The sequence below is a fragment of the Tupaia chinensis genome, unplaced genomic scaffold (genome assembly GCF_000334495.1).
Source record: "Tupaia chinensis unplaced genomic scaffold, TupChi_1.0 Scaffold145208_1, whole genome shotgun sequence".
In the NCBI taxonomy this organism is placed as follows: domain Eukaryota; kingdom Metazoa; phylum Chordata; class Mammalia; order Scandentia; family Tupaiidae; genus Tupaia; species Tupaia belangeri.
This window is the reverse complement of record NW_006205068.1, coordinates 525,165-533,240: the sequence shown is the minus strand read 5'-3', so window position 1 is coordinate 533,240 and position 8,076 is coordinate 525,165.

Below are 8,076 nucleotides of genomic sequence, written 5' to 3'. Positions count from 1 at the left end.
CGGGCATCCTTCCCGCCCTTGGGGCGGGGTCGGTGCCGAAGGAGGTGGACTCCTTGGGATGGTGGCGCTTTTCATTGGACGTCCAGGCCGAGGTTCTTTCTTTCAGAATGAAAGGGAGGCGGGGTCACCTGGTAGGCGGGGCGGCCGGACACCATAGTCAATTATAACTGCTCTGCGGTCATGTCAATCAAGATGAATGAGCCTGGGATTGGGGTGTTGCAGAACGGGGCGTGACTAAAAGTGCCAGGTGTACAGAAAGAGTCTGCCTTGGTTCCCAGGTTGGGTCAGCCTATGAGATGAGGAGTGTCGCCGACTGGACTGGGAAATACCCATAAGATGTCCATCGTTTTGTCTTGTTTCTTCGGACGATCCTGTTCCTTAACCATTTTCCTTCCAGAAAGACTGGAGGGGGTTGGGTCACACATTTTTTTTTTTTTTTTTAATGCACCCTTTAAGTGTTGGCATGGACTACCTGGGCGGATTTTCTAAAGGCTGGCTATCATCGAAATCACCAGAAGGTCCGTAAAAACGTCTTATATAGCTTAGTGATTGAGACAGTGAGGCCTGGAGTTGCTGTGTCTGAGTTGGAATTTCCCCTCGACATGTACTAGTTACTTACTGTACTAGCTCCATGACAATTTTTTTTGAGAGGTTTTTGCTATAGGGCACGTGCACTCGCCAGAAAGAGAGAAAGAGACAGAAAAGGAGAAATCACCCCCTTAGGGGGGATGTGGCCAGGACACAATCCCTTCTCCATTCTTCTCCTGGGATCTTGGGCACGCATGCGCATGCGCCCTGTGTTGAGTTTAAGCCACTGGGTCCAGGACTCGAACTGCTGTCTACTACATCGGAGTCCCGACATAGCCATTACGCCAACTGCTCGCCCCTCTATGCTGATTCAAGCAGCTTTTTTCCCTTCTTTTTCTCTTTACTGTTCTTGTCTTCAATTTCCTCATCTGTAAAATGGGGATGATAACAGTAACTACCTCAAATGGTTGTGAAGATGTAAACTGAGAACGTGAACTTGCAAAACAGGGCCTATCCCCAAATCGATTCTTGATAAATATCAGCTGATCTCATTACAGATCCTTGATTGTCCCAGATCTATTAAATCAGAACCTCTTGGAAAGAGTTCAGGTATTCAGTAAAATCTGCAGGTGATTGACCAGATTTGGGGACTATGGTCTTAAGGAGTATCCAAATTCCCCCTTCTCAATGGATACAATGAAACCTAGCAGAGAAAAGACTGACCAGCATCAGCAAATGGTGTAATGGTTACATGGTTGGACTCTCACGTAGTCGACCCTGATTTGAGTCCCAGACTTGGTGCCTTAAAACTCACACCAGGTGCGAGTGTATGTGTGCCCAATAATCCCAAGAGGAGAAATGGAGGAGAAGGGATTTGACATGACCATCCCCTCGGGGTTTGATTTCTCACTCTCTGTCTCTCCAGCTTAACACACACATCCAGTGTGAGTTTTAAGCCACCAGGTCCAGGACTTGAACCATGGTCAACTACCTAGGAGTTCAGCAACATAACCATTATGCCATCTGCTGGTCCCAGTAACTATATATTTAAATATAAATATAAATATAAATATAAATATAAATAATCCCTTCTCCTTCATTCTCTTCCTGAGATGTTTGGCATGTATGCACACATGCACACCCAGTGTGATTTTCTTTTTTTTTTTTTTTCTTTTTTGGAGAGGTTTTTGCTAGAGAGAGACAGAGAGACAGAAAGCGAGAAATCCCCCCCCGGGGGGGGGATGGCCACACCGCAATCCCTTCTCCTCCATTCTTTTCTCAGGATCTTGGGCACGCACGCACACGCGCCCGGTGTGAGTTTAAGCCACCAGATCTGGGACTCAAACTGTGGTTGACTACATGGGAGTCCAGTGACATAGCCATTATGCTAACTGCTGGTCCCCCCCAGTGTGATTTTCAAGCCACCAGGTCCAGGACTTGAATTGTGATTGGTCACCTGGGAGTCCAGCGATGTAACCACTACCACTACACTATCTGCTGCCATATATATATATTCACACACACACACACACACATATACATATACAGATATATAAAATTTGTTTCAACATAGGGTCTGACTTTGTTCCTCAGGCCATTCACAATCCTTCTGCCGTGGCCTCCCTTCTGGTATTACATGTGAGTACCACCTTGCTGGGACTTTAGGTTGTACCAGGAATTAAGACAAGCTCTCCCATGTCAGAGTTCCCAGCCTGCAAATCATAACATCTTAGCTGTGTGAGCTGCCACAGCCAGGCTGATGGAAAAGTATTTTTGGCTTGATCATGAACACAGCAGGCACTGGGGACTTACAGAGAGGAATCTGAAGATAGAAAAAAAAATAGTCTGATATATTAGTTAGGAAACCAGATTGCTCACATCACTGAGCAGAATGGGGACAAGAGGAATCTCTAGTTTCTGCTGTAGAATCATCATATTCAAGGATTTAGCTCAAAGAAATGAACTCCCCCGGGACCTTGAATGCACCTGATATGTAACATTTTATCATGACATGAATTTGCACCACTTATGAGCCAACATATCATCTATTACTTCATAATCCTTGAAACATGATTAAAAAGAAAATCTTGTTTCTTTGTGAAACTAGTTTCCCACAGAAAATCAATCACTAGTATGATAGAAGTGAAGAGAGAGCGAAGAGTCCTAAGAAAGTATTGTTTCTGAGACAGAAAATAAGGAATTTTGAACCAACAAAGATGAGATTGCAATTCAGACCAGTTTGTTCCTCATTCGGTAAAAAGGAACTAAGAAAAGGTGTTTTTAGCAAGTGCTCCAGACAACATTTATAACTAACTTTATATCTTTATAAATAGCTTTATGCTTGTGTTTATATCATCATTAAATATTTTATAGGGTCACTTACATTTTCTAGTAACACATTATGAGGTTTTATGGAAGAAATTATATGTTGTTAGCAGTGTCCAATTTGGGATTTTGACAAGGTCTCTGGACATAGCCTTCATATTTGTCAAGGGGCTAAAGTGCTTGAAATAAACTTATCTGCATACTCAATAATAATCTATCTCTTAATTATCTCTTTGATTTATATGGCATGTTACAAATTTTAGTGCATCCACATACATTATCTCATTTGTTCTCTCTAGACTACTGGGAGGGAGAAAAGGTAGAGATAATTGTAATGGAAGAATCTGAATCCCAAGTAGCTAATGCCACTTGCCAGGAAATTATGGTTAGTAAATTGTAGAACCCAGACTTCAAGCCTGATTCTGTGCATTCTCCATATGAAAGGGCACTTCACAAAGTTTGTGGAAAATAGAATTAATGTATGAATTTATTTTGGTGTAAAAATTTTTGAATCCCTGCATAATTTTCATAATTCACATTTTCCACAAACTTGTTGAAGACCCCTTGTGTAGTGTGGGATGGAAAATAGCATGAGCGCTTTCAGACTTGGCTCTCCACTACTAGCTGTGTGACCTTGAATGAATCACTTACTATCTCTGACACTTAGTTTCCTTTTCTGTAAAATCAGGATTAAATAGGATCATGAAAAGTATTAAATAAGTTAACACATATAAGGCCCTAGCATAGGACCAAAGTCACTCAGTAAGTTGTAACATTGTTATTACTAGCATCATGGAGCTTTGGGAATCAGGTACTGCAAATTCAGAATAATTATAATGTCATCAAGATGAGAAATCAAAAGGACAGCACATTGTATGATACTATTATAAAAAACCTGAGATGGGGCCAGCAGGTGGCATGGTGGTTAAGATGCTGGACCCTCAAGATCAGCAGTTGGCGTAATGGCTGTGTCGCTGAACTCCCATGTAGTCGACTACGGTTCAAGTCCTGGACCTGGTGGCTTAAACTCACACAGGGCACGTGTGCGTGTGTGCCCAAGATCCCGAGAGGAGAATGGAGGAGAAAGGACTGCAGCGTGGCCATGCCCCCTGGTGGGTGATTTCTTGCTTTCTGTCTCTCTGTCTCTCTCTGTCTCTCTGGCGAGCACACATACCCTGTAGCAGAAACCTCTCCAAAAAACTGGCAGCTTGAAAATCATGCCGTGTGTGTGTGTGTGTGTGTGTGTGTGTGTGTGTGTGTGTGCATACCCCAAATCCTGAGCTGAGAATGGGGAAGAAGGGACTGGTCATTCCCCCAGGGGATGATTTCTTACTTGTCCTCACTCTTTTTAGGAAGCGCACATGCCCTATGGCAAACGCCTAAAACAAAACAAAACAAACACCTGAGAAATGTCTGGTTAGAATAAAGTTATATCTGTATAAGTACAATAACATGCAGGGAAGGAGCCTGAGAGGAGATCAACATGAATTTAGGACCACAGAAGACCATGCATTAGTGAAAAGATGAACTAGTAAAATCAGTAGTATAATATCAATCATTTACCAGCAGATTAAGTTCCAAGAAAAAGAAGTTCACATTAAAAAAAAAATCACTAAACACACAAGAAATTGAGGCATCATGAGTAAAAGCCACCCCTAACTACAAAGAGGAGAATCACACCCACAACAATTTGAGATACTGAAATGATCAAATACGAATCATAAAATTTTTTAACATTTCCAAAGAAATGAAAAAGGTATTGAAAATATCAGTCAGAAGTAAGAAAACATGAAACTGTCTCGGTAGATGTGAAAATAATAAAATAACGCCTGGGCAGGGAAAAGTCAGAGGATACTGCAGTGGAGTCCTTAGCAGTTCTCATGTGCAAATTGGTGGTCTGACCTGGGTGTAGGGATGAAAGACTAATGGAGCCTTCTATTGGGTCTCTCCAAAGTTTCCCTCAGGATAGCTAGAAATCACTGACTTTTATTTTCTGAGTTTCTACCTTCAGCTATGGAGATCGAGACTGGTCATTGGCTGATGACAAAACCAACAACCAACCATATATATGGCGACTGGAAGTGGTTGACATGACACCCAGAGAAAACAATACAACCCAGGAGTTGTGTGGGACCAGCATACATCCTGACTGCCTTGACTCCCCAGACATGACCCTCCTTTCCTCAAGACCTAAGGAAAGTTCCTAGCTCTCCACATCTGGCCCCTTGTCTCTTTTAAAAAGTGAATAAACTGGGACCAGCAGGTGATGTAGCGGTTAAGGTGCTGGACTCCCATGTAGTTGACCGCAGTTTGAGTCCCAGACCTGGTGACTTCAGATTCACGCAGGGCACATGTGCATGTGTGCTGGAAGTCCCCAGAGGAGAATGGAGGAAAAGAGATTGCGGCATGTCCATCCCCCGGGGTGAGGGTGAATTTCTCACTTCCTATCTCTCTGTCTCTCTAGAGAGTGCACTCGCCCTACAGCAAAAATCTCTCAAAAAAAGAAAGAACGAAAGAAAAAGGGAATAAACTGTGGGCCAGCAGGTGGCGTGGCTGGGGTGCTGGACTTCCACATGGCCAACCACATTTGGAGTTCCAGACCTGGCAACTTCCTTTCTCATTCTCTTTCTTTCTCTCTCTCTCTCTCACTCTTTTTGTCTCTCTATGGTAAGCACGCGTGTCCTGTAGCAAATTAAAATAAATAAATAAATAAATAAAATTAAGTCAATAATTCTTTTTTAAAAAAAGTGCATACATCTTTTCTGTCCACTTTCCAAAAAAATTAGTACAACTAAGATCGAAAAATAATTGAAATGGAAGCTTAATGTATATATTAAGTTGTCTTTTAAAGCACAGATGAAGAAGATTGAACTGGAATATGATTATGAAAAACTACACTGAACCTAAAACAAAAATAAACAAGAGAATAAGAGACACGAAAGAGAGGAAAAGGATATCTAACGTTGTCTAACCAGAGTTCCAGAAGGAGTTAGAAAGGATAAGGAAGAGGTAATATTTGAAGAGATAATAGCTGAGACTTTTAAGCTGACATATGACTTGAAATGCTTAGCCTGATAAATAAAAAGAAATCCAGCTGAAGATACACCATAGTAAAACTGAAGGACATCAAAGACAGAAATCTTAAAAGCAGCCAGAGAGAAAGTAATAATAGCTTCTACATTCGTAATAGTCACTAGATCTCAGGCATTGTTCTGAGTACTTTGCAAATATGAACTAGTGTAATCCTCAGAGGAACCACATAAGCCGAGAGCCGATTTCTCAGAGCCAACAGTGAAAGTCCGGTGGAGAATAATGCATTAAAAACATCAAGAGAAAATAGTCACTAACCTAGGATTGTAAACTCAGTGGAAATATCTACCAAGAAAATAGGAGAAATAAGAATATCTCAAAAAACAAACAAAAAAACTGAGGAGTAATTTATACCAGTAATGGGGTGACTTCAAAAAGTTTCTGGAAAAATGGAATTAAAGTGCATATTCCTTACCTTTCTGGAGGCTAGGAAGCCCAAGATCAAGGTGATGAGGTCCTTCTTACTAAATCCTTACATGCTGGAGGGATAAAGAGAGAGAGGCAAAAGAGAGCTGAACTCGCTCTTTTAATGGCATTAATCCTACCTATGAGGAAAAAGCCCTCCTGGCCTAATCATCTCTTAAATATCCCACCTTTTAATACTGTTATAATGGCAATTACTTTTCAACATGCTTGGAGGAGACAAACATTCAAACTATTGCCATTCTGTGTCCCCTGTCTGACTCCACTGTAATACCACTAAGACGAGTTGCTTTAGCTCTACCATGTCTGGGATGAATTTTCAGAGTCCAAGCACAATGACACACCTTCAACAGCAGCACAGGGTCACAGGAGTGGACTTCTCTTTTGATGCCTGAAGCTTACACGGAAGAGATGGCCCAGGGGATATTCAGACCCAGATGCCCTGGCAACCCAGATGGGTAGCCTCTCCACAGCTGGCAGGGAACTGCCTCTCTCAGACCATCCACTCCTGACCTGAAGGAATGCCCTCCGGAAGTAATCCCTGATCTCACATGAGTGAAGGGAGGCCCAGGACTTAAGAAGGATCCCAGTTCCGAGTTAGCATCGTGGAGTTGAAAGGGCTCCCATCACTTCGCAGTTAGAGAAACTGAAGCCTCAAGGTGCTGCATCCAGCCCAAGGTCACCCAACCAAGTTAGGACAACTATGTCCTGAGTTGCAGGGTCCCAGGCCAGCATGTTGTCCACTACATGAAAAAGGCCATGGGAATGTAAGGATGCAGGGTAAGAAAGAGGGACGACTGGGTGCCTTGGCCCTTCTCTTGTCTGCCAGACTATTCTTCCAGGCAGCTGAGTCCTCAGTAGCAAACCATGTCTCTTATTAGTCAAAGCCTGACTTTACTAGGCGGACAAATTGTCCAAGGAAACATTTCCTTCCAGCCACCTTCCAGCATGGGGAAGCCAATGCTGTGTAGGGGCAAGTTATTGCGAGGGGCTGCTAGGAAACTTCGAAAGGGGCAAGCCCATCTGGCAGGAGTCTACCACTTGCCCCCTGGCCTTTCTCTTCCCCTGACTTACTCTGGGAAGTATTGCAGCCTGAGCAGGAGCACAGCTGAAATCTGGGGTTTTGAAATAAGTACCTACTTTATTAGGGATTCTCCAGAGAAACAACAATAGTGGTGTGGCGGTTAAGGTGGCTGGATCCCACATGGCTGATTGTGTAGTTTGAGTCCTGGACTCAGCAGCTTGAAGACAGAAACCAGGTATATGTATATGTGCCCAAAATCCCAAAAGGAGGGAAAATGGAGGAGGAGGGATTATGGTGTGACTATGCCCTCTGAGGGGTTCTTTCTCATTTTCCCTCTCTAGCTCTCTTTCTCTAGCCCTCCTGTGAGCACATGCACCCTCTGGCAAAGCTAACCACACACACACACACACACACACACAGACACACACACACACATTTTTAAACTAATTGTTTCTATAGGTCAGACGTTTGGGCATGGCCTAGCCAGGTTCTCTGCAAGATTGCAGCTGAAGTCTTGATCGGGGTTGGGCTCTTCTCTGAGCTTGACTGAGAAAGGATCTGCTTTCAAGTTCACATGATTGTTCGCAGCATTCAGTTCCTTGTGAGCTGCTGGACTGTGGGCCTCAGTTCCTTATGGGCTGTCAGTGAAAGGCTGCCTTCAGCCCCTTCAGGCAGCTCATAACAAG